This window comes from Oncorhynchus mykiss, chromosome 28 (assembly GCF_057628025.1).
Source record: "Oncorhynchus mykiss isolate SJ-2025 chromosome 28, ASM5762802v1, whole genome shotgun sequence".
Lineage (NCBI taxonomy): Eukaryota > Metazoa > Chordata > Actinopteri > Salmoniformes > Salmonidae > Oncorhynchus > Oncorhynchus mykiss.
In genome coordinates this window covers 28083077-28103320 of record NC_143049.1, presented here as the reverse complement: position 1 = coordinate 28103320, position 20244 = coordinate 28083077, and the positions used below count along the sequence as shown (strand labels likewise).

Genomic DNA, 20244 nt, shown 5'->3' with positions numbered 1-20244 from the left:
TCTTCTGTTAGTTCTCTACTCCTTTGTGAGCCATTGGTGGCTTATCATCAATGTATTGATTAGTAATTTGTTATGCTTGGGATTACGGGATATGGTCTGGCCCTAGGTGTCTGATTATGAATTGCAATCAAATTTGCCAAACAAATTTGTCTAAAAGGAGAGAGACAGAGAGCGAGAGAGAGAGAGAGAGAGAGAGAGAGAGAGAGAGAGAGAGACAGGGAGAGAGCGAGAGAGAGACAGCGAGAGAGAGACAGAGACAGAGTGAGAGCAAGAGAGAAAGAGAGAAACACAGAACACAGAGACCCAGATAATGGTAAATTACATCATTACTACTGTGAGACTTTAAAACTCTATAAAACTCGTACACTCAGAACCAAAAACAACACAGCCAAATGTCATTGGTTTTTTTGAGGGGAGTATTGACCGAAGTGAGCTGATTTGAAGACAAGGATCAATGACTACCTTACGCACCAATCATTTTAGCGAAGCTTCATTGATTGATTATATTTCTGCCCAATGACCACTGATATTCTTGAAATTTAGCTGGGTAGATAGCCAATGAGCTGAAGTAAAATCCAGTAGGTAATGGTTTTGGGTTGGATCACAATTCCTTGTTTGTAATCGCACGCGCAGGGAACTCCATTCTCGCCTTGACGATCAGAGGAGTTGCTGTAAGGCTTTTTATGGGCAGCTGTATTTCAGAAAATTGTAGTTTCAACGATTTCATTGAAGACATCATGGCGAATAAATCAGGAAAATCAAAGTCAAAGTCTAAAGTGAAAGTGAAAAAGTGAAAGTGAGACAGATTTTTTGTTTGAGGAATCTTTGAGTGTTATGATTCAAACAGGAACTGAGGAGCTGTTTCTGCAAGGACAGGACATACTTCTGGACGGGTAAGTGCTAATGCCGTTTTATGAAATATAAAAATAAATATATATATATATTATATATAAAAAATTAAAATATATATATTTTTTTGCAATGAAATGTGTGGTTTGTTTGTGTGTGTGTGTGTGTATATATATATATATATATATATATATATATATAGAGAGAGAGAGAGAGAGAGACAATGGCCGGAGTTGAATGGAACAGCACTTCACCTTAGTGACTGTTCCCTCTGCTCTATACAATACATATCTGTTTATTTTATGTGATGATAAAAGGCTCATACAATACAAATATTTGTTGTTCTTTCACAGTGACAGCGACTCCGACTGGGAGCCCCCGGTGCCAAGCTGCCCGCTCTACCTGTGCCCCCAGTGGTGTTCATATGCCACAGTTCATTACTGCAGGCATGACTGTGCCTCAGGGCCAAAAGGGCACAATATGGAGGCGTCGTTGTGCTCTGTGTCGCATGAACTGCACCACATGTTCAATTTGCCTCTGCTTTACATCAGAAAGAGACTGCTATGGGACATGGCACAGGCAGCAAAATATTGTGACGAGGACTTCCAAGGAGTGTACTGTTTTTTTTTAAATATTTATTTTCTAATATTTTTTAAAACATTATTTTTTGTGTGTGTGTGTGTGTGTTAGAATTGCTTTTTGATGTGTTGTATATAGTTATTTGCACTGCTATACATAGTTATAGGTAATTTCACCAATTCGGCCACTTGGGTACATTTGGGCAACTTGTGTGGGACACCTGGGTGACTTCATGCTAAATGTCATGTAGCTCACCCATTCCTGAAGTTATCAGTCTGAAACTTTGCATACCTACAGTTGCCCTCTTGTGTTATCCATCAAAAGTATCTCCAGCATCCTATCTGACTGTGTGGCTATTCTAGTACATGTGAAAGAAGATGCTACAACAATAAAAAACAGAACACGTAAGCTCTTTCTTTCTCTTTTCTTCCACCAGATCTACTGTGTTATATTCTCCTACATTCAATTAACATTTCCACAAACTTCAGAATGTTTCCATTCAAATTATACCAAGAATATGCATATCCTTGCCTCTGGGGCTGAGCTACAGGCAGTTAGATTTGGGTATGTCTTCAGGCGGAAATTGAGAACAAAGGGATTAAGCCATAACAGGTTAATAACCCATTTAGTACAATTGGTCACAAAAGTGAGAATTTTATTTCTCTCTTTAAAGGCTCTAGAGAAGTACAATTTGAACTTATCAAAAAATAAGTAATATATTATCCATTATTAAAGTGTCTAGTATGATTCAGAGAAGTTTCATATGATTTCTTAAAAGACCACATGCATAAATCTCCAAGGTGTACTCTTACAGATGAATTTGGCACCAGAATTCTGTACTCAACAGCATAAAAAACAAATACATTGTTGAAATGTATTTTATTTGTAAATATAATGTTTAAAGGGTCTAATTTACATAGTGTCTTCAGAAAGTATTCACACCCCTTGACTTTTTAAATCTACATGTGTTTGTCACTTGCATATATACACACAATACCCCATAATGTCAAAGTGTAATTATGTTTTTTGAAATGTTTACAAATGAATAAAAAACGAAAAGCTGAACTGTCTTGAGCCAATGAGTATTCAACCTGTTTGTTATGGCAAGCCTAAATCAACCAATAAATCAATCAATCAATCAATGAAATGTATTTATAAAGCCCTTCTTACATCAGCTGATGTCTCATAGTGCTGTGCAGAAACCCAGCCTAAAACCCCAAACAGCAAGCAATGCAGGTGTAGAAGCACAGTGGCTAGGAAAAACTCCCTAGAAAGGCCAGAACCTAGGAAGAAACCTAGAGAGAAACCAGGCTATGAGGGGTGGCCAGTCCTCTTCTGGCTGTGCCGGGTGGAGATTATAACAGAACATGGCCAATATGTTCAAATGTTCATAGACGACCAGCATGGTCAAATAATAATAACCACAGTGGTTGTCGAGGGTGCAGCAAGTCAGCACCTCAGGAGTATAATGTCAGTTGACTTTTCATAGCCGATCATTAAGAGTATCTCTACCGCTCCTGCTGTCTCTAGAGAGTTGAAAACAGCAGGTCTGGGACAGGTAGCACATCCGGTGAACAGGTCAGGATTCCATAGCCACAGGCAGAACAGTTGAAACTGGAGCAGCAGCACGGCCAGGTGGACTGGGGACAGCAAGGAGTTATCAGGCCAGGTAGTCGTGAGGCATGGTCCTAGGGCTCAGGTCCTCCGAGAGAGAGAGAGAGAGAAAGAAAGAAAGAAAGAAAGAAAGAAAGAAAGAAAGAAAGAAAGAAAGAAAGAAAGAAAGAACGAAAGAAAGAAAGAAAGAAAGAGAGAGAGAGAAAGAAAGAGAGAAAGAGAGAAAGAAAGAGAGAGAAAAGAGAGAAAATAGAGAGAATTAGAGAGAGCATACTTAAATTCACACAGGACACCGGATAAGACAGGAGAAATACTCAAGATATAACAAACTGACCCTAGCCCCCCGACACATAAACTACTGCATCATAAATATTGGAGGCTGAGACAAATAAATAAGTTTAGAAGTAAAAATGTGCTTAACAAGTCATATAATAAGTTGCATGGACTCACTCCGTGTGCAATAATAGTGTTTAACATGATTTCTGAATGTGTACCTCATCTCTGTACCCCACACATACAATTATTTGAAAGGCCCCTCAGTAGAGCAGTGAATTTCAAACACAGATTCAACCACAAAGACCATGGGGGTTTTCCAATGGCTCACAAAGAAAGGCACCTATTGGTAGATGGGTAAAAATAAAATAAAAAGCATTGAATATCCCTTTGAGCATGGTGAAGCTACAGTAGACTTGGCTTAGTTTACTACTAATTGGGTTCAAAGCACAGCTGCAGACTTCATAGATATGTAAAATGGAGCTGAAGTACAGGTGCAACCCTGGTTTGTATGAATATTGGTGCTGAAGTACACCTGTTTTTATGACATTTGGGGCTGACATGTTTCAATAGACATGCTTTAAAAAATAATCTATATTGGGTTAGACGTACCTGGTCTGTAGAAATATTGGGACTACAAGTGTAGACCTGGTTTATATGAATGTTGAGGATTGGGCACTGTGGCAGACCTGTTTTATATGAGTATGCCCATGCATTTACCTGGTTTATATGAGTATGCCCATGGATTTACCTGGTTTATATGAGTATGCCCATGGATTTACCTGGTTTATATGAGTATGCCCATGGATTTACCTGGTTTATATGAGTAATGGGTTGTAGAGATACACAAGGCTCATACACAAGGCTCACAAGGCTCATACAGGTAATGGGTCTGGATGGACTTGTATTGCCCATTTAAATCCTTTCGGGCAACAATTTTGTGGTAGGAAAAAAGATAATGGGGCTGTACTATCAGTTTATCTATTAAACTATTAGTGTATACAGGTCACAGGTCACAGGACTAAGATATGCAAATATCAGGGTTGGGGTTTGCAGCGAATAGCTGGGTATAGGTTACTGTTGGTGACCTGGGGAATACAGGAAAGAGGGTAACAGGGCTGAGATAGGCAAGTAACCGGGATGATGTGTATTGGCAAAGGAACGGGGTCTCGGAGTAACAAATAGGGCATTCAGGGCTAGGATATGGGTGTATCATTCAGGGCTAGGATATGGGTGTATCATTCAGGGCTAGGATATGGGTGTATCATTCAGGACTAGGGTATGGGTGTATCATTCAGGGCTAGGGTATGGGTGTATCATTCAGGACTAGGGTATGGGTGTATCATTCAGGGCTAGGATGTGGGTGTATCATTCAGGGCTAGGGTATGGGTGTATCATTCAGGGCTAGGGTATGGGTGTATCCTTCAGGGCTAGGGTATGGGTGTATCATTCAGGGCTAGGATATGGGTGTATCATTCAGGGCTAGGGTATGGGTGTATCATTCAGGGCTAGGGTATGGGTGTATCATTCAGGGCTAGGGTATGGGTGTATCATTCAGGGCTAGGGTATGGGTGTATCCTTCAGGGCTAGGGTATGGGTGTATCATTCAGGGCTAGGGTATGGGTGTATCATTCAGGGCTAGGATATGGGTGTATCATTCAGGGCTAGGGTATGGGTGTATCATTCAGGGCTAGGGTATGGGTGTATCATTCAGGGCTAGGATATGGGTGTATCATTCAGGGCTAGGGTATGGGTGTATCATTCAGGGCTAGGGTATGGGTGTATCATTCAGGGCTAGGATATGGGTGTATCATTCAGGGCTAGGGTATGGGTGTATCATTCAGGGCTAGGGTATGGGTGTATCATTCAGGGCTAGGATATGGGTGTATCATTCAGGGCTAGGGTATGGGTGTATCATTCAAGGCTAGGATTTGGGTGTATCATTCAGGGCTAGGGTATGGGTGTATCATTCAGGGCTACGGTATGGGTGTATCATTCAGGGCTAGGGTATGGGTGTATCATTCAGGGCTAGGGTATGGGTGTATCATTCAGGGCTAGGGTATGGGTGTATCATTCAGGGCTAGGATATGGGTGTATCATTCAGGGCTAGGGTATGGGTGTATCATTCAGGGCTAGGGTATGGGTGTATCATTCAGGGCTAGGGTATGGGTGTATCATTCAGGGCTAGGATATGGGTGTATCATTCAGGGCTAGGGTATGGGTGTATCATTCAGGGCTAGGGTATGGGTGTATCATTCAGGGCTAGGGTATGGGTTTATCAGTACTTGATTGTATCAATATTAGGGTGTTGGCATGTGGGTTTCAGGGTTAGTGCATGGGGTAACAGGGCTGAGGTGTGTGGGTTATTGGGTTTGGGTTTAGGTGTGTGGGTAAGTGGGCTGAGGTACATAGATATTGGGGCTGAGGAAATGGGTCTGTTAATGTTATTATAGGCATCGGGCATGTCTGTGACAGAGAATAAAACATATTTTTGTACATACTTTTCAATATAATAATAATAATAATAATATAGCTATAATGGCGTAAGATTAACATGGTCTGGGAAAAATGTGGGAACAAATGGGTTAAACATGGAAAGTACACATTGACAACAGTGGTGTACTGTAGTAGTGTAACCTATAACCTCAGCTCTCATAGTTACAGTAGTGTGTTTTGTGTATTCTCAGCAGCATTGATAGTAACAGTTTATTATTTCTCATAGCAGCCGATGTTCTGTGCACTACTCCACTGGTTCCAGGCAGTCTGGGCTCTACAGTTAGCCTGTATAGAGGGCTTTTTGTTCAAGTCCCGCTGGACCAGTCTTGTTCTACGTTATATCCTTTTCTGACAGCAAGAGTCTGTAGTACACCACCACAGTACAAACAAAATCAGCTTAACACAATATTATTACAGATGAACAAAATGAAACCAGATGACCCAAAGCAATCTATTTCTCAGAGGTTTATTGCCTCATCATTTTCACCTTTTTTCATTAAATCTTTCATTTTTCCCTCTCCTTTTCCTGCTTTTAAACAAGAGGTGATTTGATATCTCAACACAGAGTCATTTCCCTGTTTATTGACTGTGGCACAGGTACAGAAACACACGCAGTGGAGCGTGGGATACGCTCCATCTGGAGGACTGGAGGACTGAGGCGACAGTAAAGAGCACACAAGCTACGGTTCCCTCAACAGAACACCGATATGAGTTTTCTTGCAAGATTACAACAGATAACAGTGCACATCTCATCTGCTGCACTTTATGGATTCAGTAACTGATGATTTTGATTGTAAAAGATTGTAGATCTGTGTACAATTTTAGCACAGTTGATAGTGAAAGTACTTCCATTACAGTAACAGCAGTGAATTGCACGGTTGTCTGTACATGGCGGATCTACTGTGGTCAAGTTGTATTGGCATATATGCACATTGCACAAATGTGTGAAACACTACTACTCTGCAACCCATCATCATTGAGCCAGGAGATTCTTTCTGATCCAATGTGGTCGAGTTTAATCTTGCATCCTACTCATTTCAGTGCCTACACAGTCTACGTCAAAACCAAAGTCTTTTTAAGTCTATGGTTCTGCCGTATTAACTTCCTGTTGCTTTTCTATCAGCAGCCTGTGTGAGCGAAATAAACCTGATAAACCTGCACGGTGTTACGTGGAAACATCATGGGTGAATTAGGGCCAATTTGACCTGCTTGCAGACAGCCTGTCCTCAGGGGCATTACCCATCAACCTCCCCATCAACCCTAACCCATCCCCTGATTTGTCTCAGAAAAATTTCACTCACGAAAAGAACAAAATGGTGCTTGTGATAGAGATGATGGATAGCGACTATTTGCCATTAATTACAGGAGAGGGTAAAGGAGAATGACGGGTAGAAAAAAAAGAAGAAAAAAAGAAGAAAAAGAAAGATGGTGGTGGGGATTTGCTGAGAATGTTTTCCAGGGTAATATTAGTGTAAGCTAGGGCCTGAATACTGCCTTTGAGGGATGGGGGAATGGGGAACTCTGTCTCTGGCAAGGGTCCTAGAATCACAGAGGCAGAGCAGAGGCTGGTGAGGTCATGTGGTTGTCCACAGTAATTGCTGGGTTCACAGAGGTATGCAGCCAGGCCACATTTGAGCCTTTTACCTTGAGCTCTATGACAGATGGAAGCAGAGCCATGGCTTGTAGTTTTGCCAATGCACTTTACCATCAGGATTCCTGGAGTTGGATCTATTGCAAATAGGGAATGATATACCCTGGGGTATGCTTCTACAATGAAGCCTATACAGTGCCTTCAGAAAGTATTCACACACCTGAACTTTTCCACATTTTGTTGTGTTACAACCTGAATTTAAAATGGATTAAATGTAGAATGTTTGTTACTGGCCTACATGCAATACCCCATAATGTCAACGTGGAATTATGTTATTAGAACATTTACAAATGTATAAAAAATGTCAACAAGCTCAACAATTCACATAACAAGTTACATGGACTCACTCTGTGTGCAATAATAGTGTTTAACATGATTTCTGAATGACTATATCATCTCTGTACCTCACACATACAATTATCTGTAAGGTCCCTCAGTCGAGCAGCACATTTCAAAGGTAGATTCAACCACAAAAACAAGGAAGGTTTCCCAATGCCTCCCAAAGAAGAGCACCTACTGGTAGATAAATATCACTTTGAGCATGGTGAAGTAATTAATGACACTTTGGAAGGGGTATCAGTACACCCAGTTACTAGAAAGACACAGGTGTTCCTTCTAACTAAGTAGCCAGAGAGGAAGGAAACCACTCAGGGATGCCAATGGTGACTTTCAAAATCAAATCAAATCACATTTTATTTGTCACATATGCCAAATACAACAGCCAAATACCCTTACCACCTGGGGTCGACCCATCAGGAAGTCCAGGATTCAGTTACAGAGTGAGGTGTTTAGTCGCAGGTTCCTTAGCTTAGTGATGAGCTCTGTGGGCATTATGGTGTTGAACACTGAGCTGAAGTCAATGAACAGTATTTTCACGTAGGTTTTCCTTTTGTCCAGTTGGGCAAGGGCAGTGTGGAGTACGATTGAGATTGTGTCATCTGGGGATTTGTTGGGGCGGTATGGGTCTAGGGTTCCGGGATGATAGTGTTGATGTGAGCCATGACCAGCCTTTTAATGCACTTCATGGTTACAAAAGTGAGTGCTACGGGGCTTTAGTCATTTATACATGTTATCTTTGCTTTCTTGGGCACAGGGACTATGGGGATCTGCTTGAAACATGTAGGTATTACAGACTTGGTCAGGGACAGGTTGAAAATGTCAGTGAAGACACTTGCCAGTTGGTCCGCGTATGCTCTGAGTACACATCCTGGAGATTCGTCTGGCCCCATGGCCTTGTGAATGTTGACCTGTTTAAAGGTATTGCTCACATCGGCTACAGAGAGCTTGATCACACAGTCGTCTGGAACATCTGGTGCTCTCATGCATGCTTCAGTGTTGCTTGCCTCGAAGCGAGCATAAAATACATTTAGCCCGTCTGGTAGGCTCTCGTTCCTGGGCAGCTTGAGGCTGGGTTTCCCTTTGTAGTCTGTAATAGTTTGCAAGCCCTGTCACACCCGACAAGTGTCAGAGCCGGTGTAGTAGGATTCAATGTTAGTCCTGTATTGACTCTTTGCCTGTTTGATGGTTTGTCTGAGGTCACAGCGGGATTTCTTATAAGCGTCCGGATTAGTGTCCCGCTCCTTAAAAGCAGCAGCTCTAGCCTTTAGCTCTGTGCGGATGTTACCTGTAATCCATGACTTCTGGTTGGGGCATGTACGTACAGTCACTGTGGGGACGATGTCATCGATGCACTTATTGATGAAGCCAGTGACTGAGGTGGTGTACTCCTCAATGCCATTGGATGGATCCCGGAACATATGCTAGCAAAACATTTCTTTAGCATAGCACCCACGTCATCTGACCACCTCCGTATTGAGACAGCCACTGGTACTTCCTGCTTTAGATTTTGCTTGTAATCAGGAATCAAGAGGATAGAATTATGGTCAGATTTGCCAAATGGAGGGCGAGGGAGAGCTTTGTATGCATCTCTGTGTGTGGAGTAAAGGTGATCTAGAGTTTTTTTCCTCTGGTTGCACGTGACATGCTGGTAGAATTTAAGTTTGCCTGCATTAAAGTCCCCGGCCACTAGGAGCTGGATGAGCATTTTCTTGTTTGCTTGTGACCTTATACAGCTCTTTGAGTGTGGTCTTAGTGCCAGCGTCGGTTTGTGGTGGTAAATAGATGGCTACGAAAAATATGGATGAAAACTCTCTTGATAGATAGCATGGTCTACAGCTTATCATGAGATATGCTACTTCAGGCGTGCAATACCTAATATTAGACATCGCGCACCAGCTGTTATTGACAAATAGACACACACCCCCGCCCCTCGTCTTACTGGACGTAGCTGTTCTGTCCTGCCGATGCACGGAAAACCCAGCCAACTCTATATTATTTGTGTTGCCGTTCAGCCAGACTCGGTGAAACATAAGACATTAGATTTTTTAATGTCCCATTGGTATGATAGTCTTGAATGGCGCTCATCCAGTTTATTCTCCAGTCATTGCACGTTGGCCAATAAAACGGATGGTAGAGGCTGGTTACCCACTCATCGACGAATTCACACAAGTTACCCTGATCTGCGCCCCCTGTATTTCCTTATTTTCTTCATGTAAATGACGGGGATTTGGGCCTGGTCCAACAATCTATCCTTCGTGTCAGACTCATTAAAGAAAAAATCTTAGTCCAGAAAGCAGTGAGTAATCGCTGTTCTGATACCCATAAGCTATTTTCGGTCATAAGAGACGGTAGCATCAACATTATATGCAAAATAAGTTACAAACAATTGGTTAGGAGCCCATAAAACGGCCGCCTTCCCCTTCGGCGACATTCTTCTTCTTTAAAACAGTTACAGAGTTAAATGGCTGTGATAGGAGAAAACTGAGGATGGATCAACAATTTTTTAGTTATTCCACAATATCAAACGAGTTGACAGAGTGAAGAGAAGGAAGCCTGTACAGAATAGAAATATTACAAAAGAAGGGCTGGGAAGTTTTTCAAGATAAAAAAAGAAACGGAATGGAGCTAAGCACAGGTTAAACCCTAGAGGAAGACCTGGTTCAGTCTGCTTTCCACCAGACACTGGGAAATGAATTCAACTTTCAGAAGGAGAGGCTCCTGAGTGGCGCAGCGGTCTAAGGCACAACATCTCAGTGTAAGAGGCGTTCCTATATTACCTGTTTCGAATCCTGGCTGTATCATATACAGTTTTTATTGTGACTCCTATACTGTGGTTCACAATTGTCTCGGGTTTGGCCGGAGTAGGCTGTCATTGTAAATAAGAATTTGTTCTTAACTGACTTGCCTGGTTAAATATAATCATTTAAAGGATGCTAACCTAAAACACAAGGCCAAATCTACGCTATAGTTGCTTACCAAGAAGGCAGTGAATGTTCCTGAGTACAGTTACAGTTTTGACTTGAATCTACTTGAAAATCTATGGCAAGATCTGAAATGGTTTTCTAGCAATGATCAACAACCATTTTGACAGAGCTTGAAGAATTTTGAAAAGAATGATTGGCAAATGTAGCACAATCCAGGCGTGGAACGCTCTTAGAAACTTACACAGAAAAACTCACAGCAGTAATTGCTGCCAAAGGTGCTTCTACAATATATTGGCTCTGGGGTGTGAATACTTACGTAAATTAGATATTTAATTTTCAATAAATGTGCAACATAAAAATGAAAATGTAGTTTTCACTTTGTTATTATGGGTTATTGTGTTTAGATGGGTGAGAAAAAATCAATGGAATCCATTTTGAATTCAGGCTGTAACACAACAACATGTGAAATAGGTTAAGGTTTATGAATACTTTCTGAAGGTATATGGACGAATGCTACTAGAGAGACAAATGTTAACTTAAGACTTGTGCTTTTTCAACGCAAATCTTTCGTTGACATCAATCCATTATTTATTTGAAGCTGCATGCACAAATCTCAAGATAGGATTTGAACTCACTGTACATTTGAACGTTGGAATCTCTGTTGGTTGTTGTCTATATTTACAGCTCTTGAACCATCAAAAGAAGCCGCTGACCCTCTTGAGTATTCAGTTTCGCCGTCATTCTCCAAACCACATTTGAGCCTAGTGTTTGAATTATGGGGAACGTTTTGGGGCCCTCCATAACATCAACACAACACATTCATAAACAAATCAACATAACACATTCATAAACAAATCAACATAACACATTCATAAACAAATCAACATAACACATTCATAAACAAATCAACATAACACATTCATAAACAAATCAACATAACACATTCATAAACAAATCAACATAACACATTCATAAACAAATCAACATAACACATTCATAAACAAATCAACATAACACATTCATAAACAAATCAACATAACACATTCATAAACAAATCAACACATTCATAAACAAATCAACATAACACATTCATAAACAAATCAACATAACACATTCATAAACAAATCAACACATTCATAAACAAATCAACATAACACATTCATAAACAAATCAACATAACACATTCATAAACAAATCAACATAACACATTCATAAACAAATCAACATAACACATTCATAAACAAATCAACACATTCATAAACAAATCAACATAACACATTCATAAACAAATCAACATAACACATTCATAAACAAATCAACACATTCATAAACAAATCAACACATTCATAAACAAATCAACATAACACATTCATAAACAAATCAACACATTCATAAACAAATCAACATAACACATTCATAAACAAATCAACATAACACATTCATAAACAAATCAACACATTCATAAACAAATCAACACATTCATAAACAAATCAACATAACACATTCATAAACAAATCAACACAACACATTCATAAACAAATCAACATAACACATTCATAAACAAATCAACACATTCATAAACAAATCAACATAACACATTCATAAACAAATCAACATAACACATTCATAAACAAATCAACACATTCATAAACAAATCAACATAACACATTCATAAACAAATCAACATAACACATTCATAAACAAATCAACACATTCATAAACAAATCAACATAACACATTCATAAACAAATCAACATAACACATTCATAAACAAATCAACACATTCATAAACAAATCAACACATTCATAAACAAATCAACATAACACATTCATAAACAAATCAACACAACACATTCATAAACAAATCAACATAACACATTCATAAACAAATCAACACAACACATTCATAAACAAATCAACATAACACATTCATAAACAAATCAACATAACACATTCATAAACAAATCAACATAACACATTCATAAACAAATCAACATAACACATTCATAAACAAATCAACACATTCATAAACAAATCAACACAACACATTCATAAACAAATCAACATAACACATTCATAAACAAATCAACACAACACATTCATAAACAAATCAACACAACACATTCATAAACAAATCAACACATTCATAAACAAATCAACACAACACATTCATAAACAAATCAACATAACACATTCATAAACAAATCAACATAACACATTCATAAACAAATCAACACAACACATTCATAAACAAATCAACACATTCATAAACAAATCAACACAACACATTCATAAGCAACACAGAGGGCATTGACCTTTCATCTTCAACCTTTTTGTCCTTCATTGTGTTACCAAACCGCCATTACATCTCTCAGAGTAGCTTCTTAACGTCTATATACTCTGAGGTTCTCTCAGAGCCCGTCGGACAAAAATGCAAACAGCCACATCTTCTAAAGGCTTGATTAAGCACTCGAGGTCAGAGTTCTACAGTAGTGGAGAATCTCCAAGAAGCCATCTTCGTTTATGGAGTGACGATAACTCATCCTAGAGCCATATTTTACTACCATATAGAGAGTGTAGAGAGGATAGAGAGTTTTTGTGGGTTTTAACCCTTTGAAGCAGGAATCATTATGGGAAAAAGTCAGGCATTCTTATAGTACCAACCCCCCACCACAACACAACCCAATCCATTATTTATCAATGCAGATTCCCCTGCTATCGATGGTCCTTTCTGTTGAAGACTCTCATCACATTGACAGTTGAGCATTAATAAAACATAACTTCTTTGCATGATGTCGTCTATATGCCAAACATCCGCCATCAGCATGCCAGAATATTATTATCTCCTTCTTGTCTGCCACGAGGTGATCTGAAGAAAGAGCGAGAAAGGGAGACACAGGTGGTGATTGTTTTTTACTTCAGAAGACCAGCACAAGCACCTTAAGTCCTGTTTCATCTAAGCACTATACAGATTCTGGTGGTGGAGGTGGGATGGGCCTGTGTTACAATTTGATCAATATACGATATATACAGTTATTGTTTGGTTTTGATCAATAAAAATAACTATTCTTTTTTATTGTTGTTGTTTTTATTATCGCATCACCTTTTAGATCCCGAATGTGGAAACATTTTAATGTAAGCCTATGCCTTGTGGAAGCCTATGCCTTGTGGAAGCCTATGCCTTGTGGAAGCCTATGCCTTGTCTTACATCAGTAAAGAAATATCAACAGTGAGGTTATTACAGTGAGACAAGCGTATTTAGCAGAATTATGTGTAGAAAAGCTTTCCTTAGGTCAATGTTCAGACCATCGAAATAGAATAATGGTGTTTAATGTTATATGGTGTTTTCATGGTGTTTGGATGAAACACAGCAACAACACACATTATTGTGAACAGTCGCATGGTGCACACAAAGAATTTCACCGAACCACTCACCATATACAGTATCATAACGGTTGACAGTCTGTTCCATCTAAGATGGAAGAGGTAAAATGATTAAGAATATTGTACTTGGTTGCCATGGCACTGTGGATTTGCTCATCTCGCAAAAGTGTAATCACTACAGTTTCAATGACGGCCAGATAGTGGTGCTTGAGGGATATTTCCATGGCAACAGCAATAGTAATAATCCTATGGTTGATGTTCCATTCTGCTGTTTCCTGTTTTGGCTGTTGCATCTCTCTCTCTCTCTCTCTCTCTCTCTCTCTCTCTCTCTCTCTCTCTCTCTCTCTCTCTCTCTCTCTCTCCCTTCAGCAAGGCTTCATATAGTTTATTAGTCTGTCAGGCTAGTTTATGAGATGCTGCTGAGAATGCAATAACCTTGTTCCTGCCCATAATGACATGCCACATTCAGTGTTTACACAGTCCCTGAGTATAGAACAATCATCAACAAATTCATCATGCTTCAACACAACCTACTATTGAATCTTGAGTAAACAAACTGATAATTACTGTACCTAGGTTGTAGGAAATTAAAGCAACAGGATGTTAAAGCTCATACAGAAAAAGTTATCCCATGATGTGTTTTTTGATAATTACGTTGACTTGATGTGGAAAATGTAATGGGAATGTTATTTGAGTAGGTACATTGTGTGTGTGTGTATGTGTGTATGTCTGTACAGTTGAAGTCGGAAGTTTACATACACTTAGGTTGGAGTCATTAAAACTCGTTTTTCAACCACTCCATACATTTCTTGTTAACAAATTATAGTTTTGGCAAGTCAGTTAGGACGTCTACTTTGTGCATGACACAAGTAATTTTTCCAACAATTGTTTACAGACAGATTATTTCACTTATAATTCACTGTATCACAATTCCAGTGGGTCAGAAGTTTACATACACTAAGTTGACTGTGCCTTTAAACAGCTTGGAAAATGGCAGATAATGATGTCATGGCTTTAGAAGCTTCTGATTGACATCATTTGAGTCAATGACATAATTTGAGTCAATTGGAGGTGTACCTGTGGATGTATTTCAAGGCCTACCTTCAAACTCAGTGCCTTTTTGCTTGACATCAATGGAAAATCAAAATAAATCAGCCAAGACCTCAGAAAAAATATTGTAGACCTCCACAGGTCTGTTTCATCCTTGGGAGAAATTTCCAAACGCCTGAAGGTACTATGTTCATCTGTACAAATAATAGTATACAAGTATAAACACCATGGGACCACGCAGCCGTCATACCACTCAGGAAGAAGAGGCGTTCTGTCTCCTAGAGATGACCATTCTTTGGTGAGAAAAGTGCAAATCAATCCCAGAACAACAGCAAAGGACCTTGTGAAGATGCTGGAGGAAACAGGTACAAAAGTATCTATATCCACAGTAAAACGAGTCCTACATCGACATAACCTGAAAGGCCGCTCAGCAAGGAAGAAGCCACTGCTCCAAAACCGCCATAAAAAAGCCAGACTACGTTTTGCAACTGCACATGGGGACAAAGATCATACTTTTTGGAGAAATTTCCTCTGGTCTGATGAAACAAAAATAGAACTGTTTTGGCCATAATGACCATCATTATGTTTGGAGGAAAAAGGGGGTGGCTTGCAAGCCGAAGAACACCATCCCAACCGTGAAGCACAGGGGTGGCAGCATCATGTTGTGGAGGTGCTTTGCTGCAGGAGGGACTGGTGCACTTCACAAAATAGGTGGCATCATGATAATAATAGGATAATTATGTAGATATATTGAAGCAGCATCTCAAGACATCAGTCAGGAAGTTAAAGCTTGGTCGCAAATGGGTCTTCCAAATGGACAATGACCCCATGCATACTTCCAAATTTGTGGCAAAATGGCTTAAGGAAAACAAAGTCAAGGTATTTGAGTGTCCATCACAAAGCCCTGACCTCAATCCTATAGAAAATGTGTGGGCAGAACTGAAAAAGCGTGTGCGAGCAAGGAGGCCTACAAACCTGACTCAGCTCTGTCAGGAGGAATGGGCCAAAACTCACCCAACTTATTGTGGGGAGCTTGTGGAAGGCAATGCTACCAAATACTAATTCAGTGTATATAAACTTTTGACCCACTGGGAATGTGATGAAAGAAATAAAAGCTGAAATAAATCATTCTCTCTACTATTACTCTGACATTTCACATTCTTAAAATAAAGTGGTGATCCTAACAGACCTAAGACGGGGAATTTTTACTAGGATTAAATGGCTTTGGCTAAGGTATATGTAAACTTCTGACTTCAACTGTGTGTGTGTGTGTGTGTGTGTGTGTGTGTGTGGTGTGTGTGGTGTGTGTGGTGTGTGTGTGTGTGTGTGTGTGTGTGTGTGTGTGTGTGTGTGTGTGTGTGTGTGTGTGTGTGTGTGTGTGTGTGTGTGTGTGTGTGTGTGTGTGTGTGTGTGTGGACACCCTGAGCATGGTTCTTTAGTGTAAGCTCAATGGAACAATGTCTCGCCATACTGGTTCAATCCACTGCTATGAGGTTGGTAATGACTCTACTCTGCAGTGAGCCACACAAGTAAACCACCATTCACCTCAAAACAGTTAATCTAATAAGCAGTGGATAGATCACTGGACTTGGATAATGTTATTGCACTGGGGAACCTATTTAGTAAAGTAGTGTTCTTTAGCTGTTTGCTGGGCGTCTCATTTATTTTTATCCACTAAACTTCAGTTATTCAACTAAATTCAGTTACTCGACTATATTCAGTTATTCCACTATATTCAGTTATTCCACAATACTCAGCGGACCACAGTTATTATGTTCTGTCTAAATGTTGTGTTTTTCAAATCCACACTGAACCAAGAGGTTATCAACCTCATTCAGCTACTGGTATTCCACTCTCCCCTTGGTACTATACAGTATTCTCTGAGACAGGTATTCTGACCACGCGTTGTCATGCTAAACCTTGCATCTGCCCAAACAAGACCGTACCCTACTACCAGATCCAAACCATGAGATTGTTATTGCTTTCAGGGTATTCAGTTATCATAATGCATCATAAATATCAACATCAAGACTTACCTATCAAAACAGACGTCCATTTTTACATGACAACACAGTGCTACTTGAGCAATATGAGAAAACAAAACACATGTAACCCTTTATAGAACTACAGCTGAAAGGAGGAGATGATGTAAGGAGGAGAATATAAGCATATAAGCTGCAGGGTTGTAGGACTTGGGCTGATGAGAAGAGGAGGGAGGGTAGAGAAATCTCTCCAGCATGAACCCATGTGACATTATTCAATCTGATGGTGATGTGCCCCATTTAAGAGACTGAATCAATCTCACTGTGTCATTGTGTTAAGAGCATTCAGGCGTGTGTGTCTGTGTGTGTGTGTGTGTGTGTGTGTGTGTGTGTGTGTGTGTGTGTGTGTGTGTGTGTGTGTGTGTGTGTGTGTGTGTGTGTGTGTGTGTGTGTGTGTGGAATAAAGAAACACTTCTATCCGGGATCCTTGGAATGTCCCTACCCCATTGAAGTTGACATTAAAAATGGTAAGATTTTATTTATTTAACTAGGCAAGTCAGTTAAGAACAAATTATTATTTTCAATGACGGCCTAGGCACACTGGGTTAACTGCCTTGTTCAGGAGCAGGACAACAGATTTTTACCTTGTCAGCTCAGGGATTCAAACTTGCAACCTTTCAGTTACTAGTCCAACACTCTAACCACTAGGCTTTCTGACGCCCCAGTTAGCCTAGATAAGGTAAGGTAAGGGTTAAGGTTAAGGTTAGGTAAGGGTTATGGTTATGGTTATGGTTATGGTTAGGTTATGGTTATGGTTACGGTTAAGGTTAGGGCAAGTGTAGGAGTTAAAGTTAAGGTTAGGATTTAGGGTAGGAACATCCCAAGTATACCAGATAGCACTAACCCTCAACAGTACCATCAGAGTTACAAATCCATCTATATTGATACAGTTCCACACATTACCACCAAGCCCATATTATCTCATGTATATAGCTAGTGTTTTGTGGACTGTCACTCCACATAAAGAACAATATCACATTAGTTTTAATCAAGCCAAGCATGATTTGTCTCACAATTTAGAAATGTTGACATATTAATCACATTAAAATTGTGACATATTAATCAGTGAGGTAGATAAGGAGATAATAGTGGGGGAGACGGATGAACCTTCAGACAACTCTAATATAAACTAATGAGCCAGTCACAATTACTGTCTCCTCTGGACAGACAGACAGGCTCACATCATAGGAAAGGCTTGTCAGTAGCCTTGCTTCACTGTGGCAGGTTATAGATTGCAGGGATGGTCTAGCACAAGCTAGTGTAGAGAAGACAGGCTACTGACAAGCCATTCAATGGTAACTGGAGGATACTTGTGCGCAATTCAAGAATATAAAGTTGGGCAAAAAGGTTCACGTGTATGAGAGTCCAAGGAGTATAAGGTGTTATGGAAGATGCATTTGTGTGTTTGTGTGTGTATGTACTGTCTCTCTGTCTGTCTGCTCTGTTTATCTGTCTGTCTCTCTCTCTGTCTGATCTGTTTATCTATCTGTCTCTCTGTCTGTCTGCTCTGTTTATCTGTCTGTCTCTCTGTCTGTCTGCTCTGTTTATCTGTCTGTCTCTCTGTCTGTCTGCTCTGTTTATCTGGCTGTCTCTCTGTCTGTCTGCTCTGTTTATCTGTCTGTCTCTCTGTCTGTCTGCTCTGTTTATCTGTCTGTCTCTCTGTCTGTCTGCTCTGTTTATCTGTCTGTCTCTCTGTCTGTCTGCTCTGTTTATCTGTCTGTCTCTCTGTCTGTCTCTCTGCCTGTCTGCTCTGTTTATCTGGTTGTCTCTCTGTCTGTCTGCTCTGTTTATCTGGTTGTCTCTCTGTCTGTCTCTGTCTGTCTGCTCTGTTTATCTGGTTGTCTCTCTGTCTGTCTCTCTGTCTGTCTGCTCTGTTTATCTGGTTGTCTCTCTGTCTGTCTGCTCTGTTTATCTGGCTGTCTCTCTGTCTGATCTGTTTATCTGTCTGTCTGCTCTGTTTATCTGTCTGTCTCTCTCTCTCTCTGTCTGATCTGTTTATCTGTCTGTCTCTCTGTCTGTCTGCTCTGTTTATCTGGCTGTCTCTCTGTCTGTCTGCTCTGTTTATCTGGTTGTCTCTCTGTCTGTCTGCTCTGTTTATCTGGTTGTCTCTCTGTCTGTCTCTCTGTCTGTCTGCTCTGTATATCTGTCTGTCTGTCTCTCTGTCTGTCTGCTCTGTATATCTGTCTGTCTCTCTGTCTGTCTGCTCTGTTTATCTGGCTGTCTCTCTGTCTGTCTGCTCTGTCTCTCTGTCTGTCTGCTCTGTTTATCTGGCTGTCTCTCTGTCTGTCTGCTCTGTTTATCTGCCTGTCTCTCTGTCTCTCTGCTCTGTTTATCTGCCTGTCTCTCTGTCTCTCTGTCTGTTTATCAGGCTGTCTCTCTGTCTGTTGTATTTTTGACTGTGAGAGGCAGACGCCCTGTCAGATTGTGTAGTCTGAAGACAGAGTGCGACAAATGTCTGCTCCGTTTTGACAGGCTGTCCACTCCACATTGGAGAATCACAAAACAAATTGGATTTGATCAGATGGACCTCCTTGGAAGACCTGGTTGTCAAGGTGACCGGAGGGAACCTAAACTGAGCTATCAGATCGAGCTGATAGGTTTGATCAATGGAGGACACTAAATGGGTCACTCTGCATGCACAGGAACAAACAATAACAGATATCGTAAAGACAATAACAACAACATCATTATCATCACCACATCATCATCAACAACATCTTCAACAACAAAAACAAAAACTGTATCATCAACAACAACATTACCATGTTCATTATAGTGTAATTACTGTGGTGTAATACATTGTGTGCTGGCGTGTTGTAATACAAGGCATAATGTATACAGTGTCATTTAATATTATACCATATTACGACTCACAGTCACAGTGAAATGTGCACAATACAATGCACCTCAAGAGGCGTTCTATCAAATGCTGCTTACCTATGCCGTGTGTTCGCATAGCTATAGCTTATTACATATGTAGGGTCTGAAAACGTATGTAAACACGCTATTTCTGTTTTTTATTTTTAACACATTTGCATTATGG

The 20244-nt window shown here is 40.2% G+C and overlaps 1 long non-coding RNA gene across 1 annotated transcript; it reads left to right on the top strand.

The window, feature by feature from the left end:
• The first annotated feature begins 625 nt into the window (after positions 1–625).
• On the top strand, positions 626–1836 carry LOC149970816 (uncharacterized). Its single transcript, XR_016493062.1, has 2 exons — positions 626–893; positions 1203–1836. It is a non-coding gene; the product is annotated as an uncharacterized LOC149970816 (long non-coding RNA).
• Positions 1837–20244: the final 18408 nt, after the last annotated feature.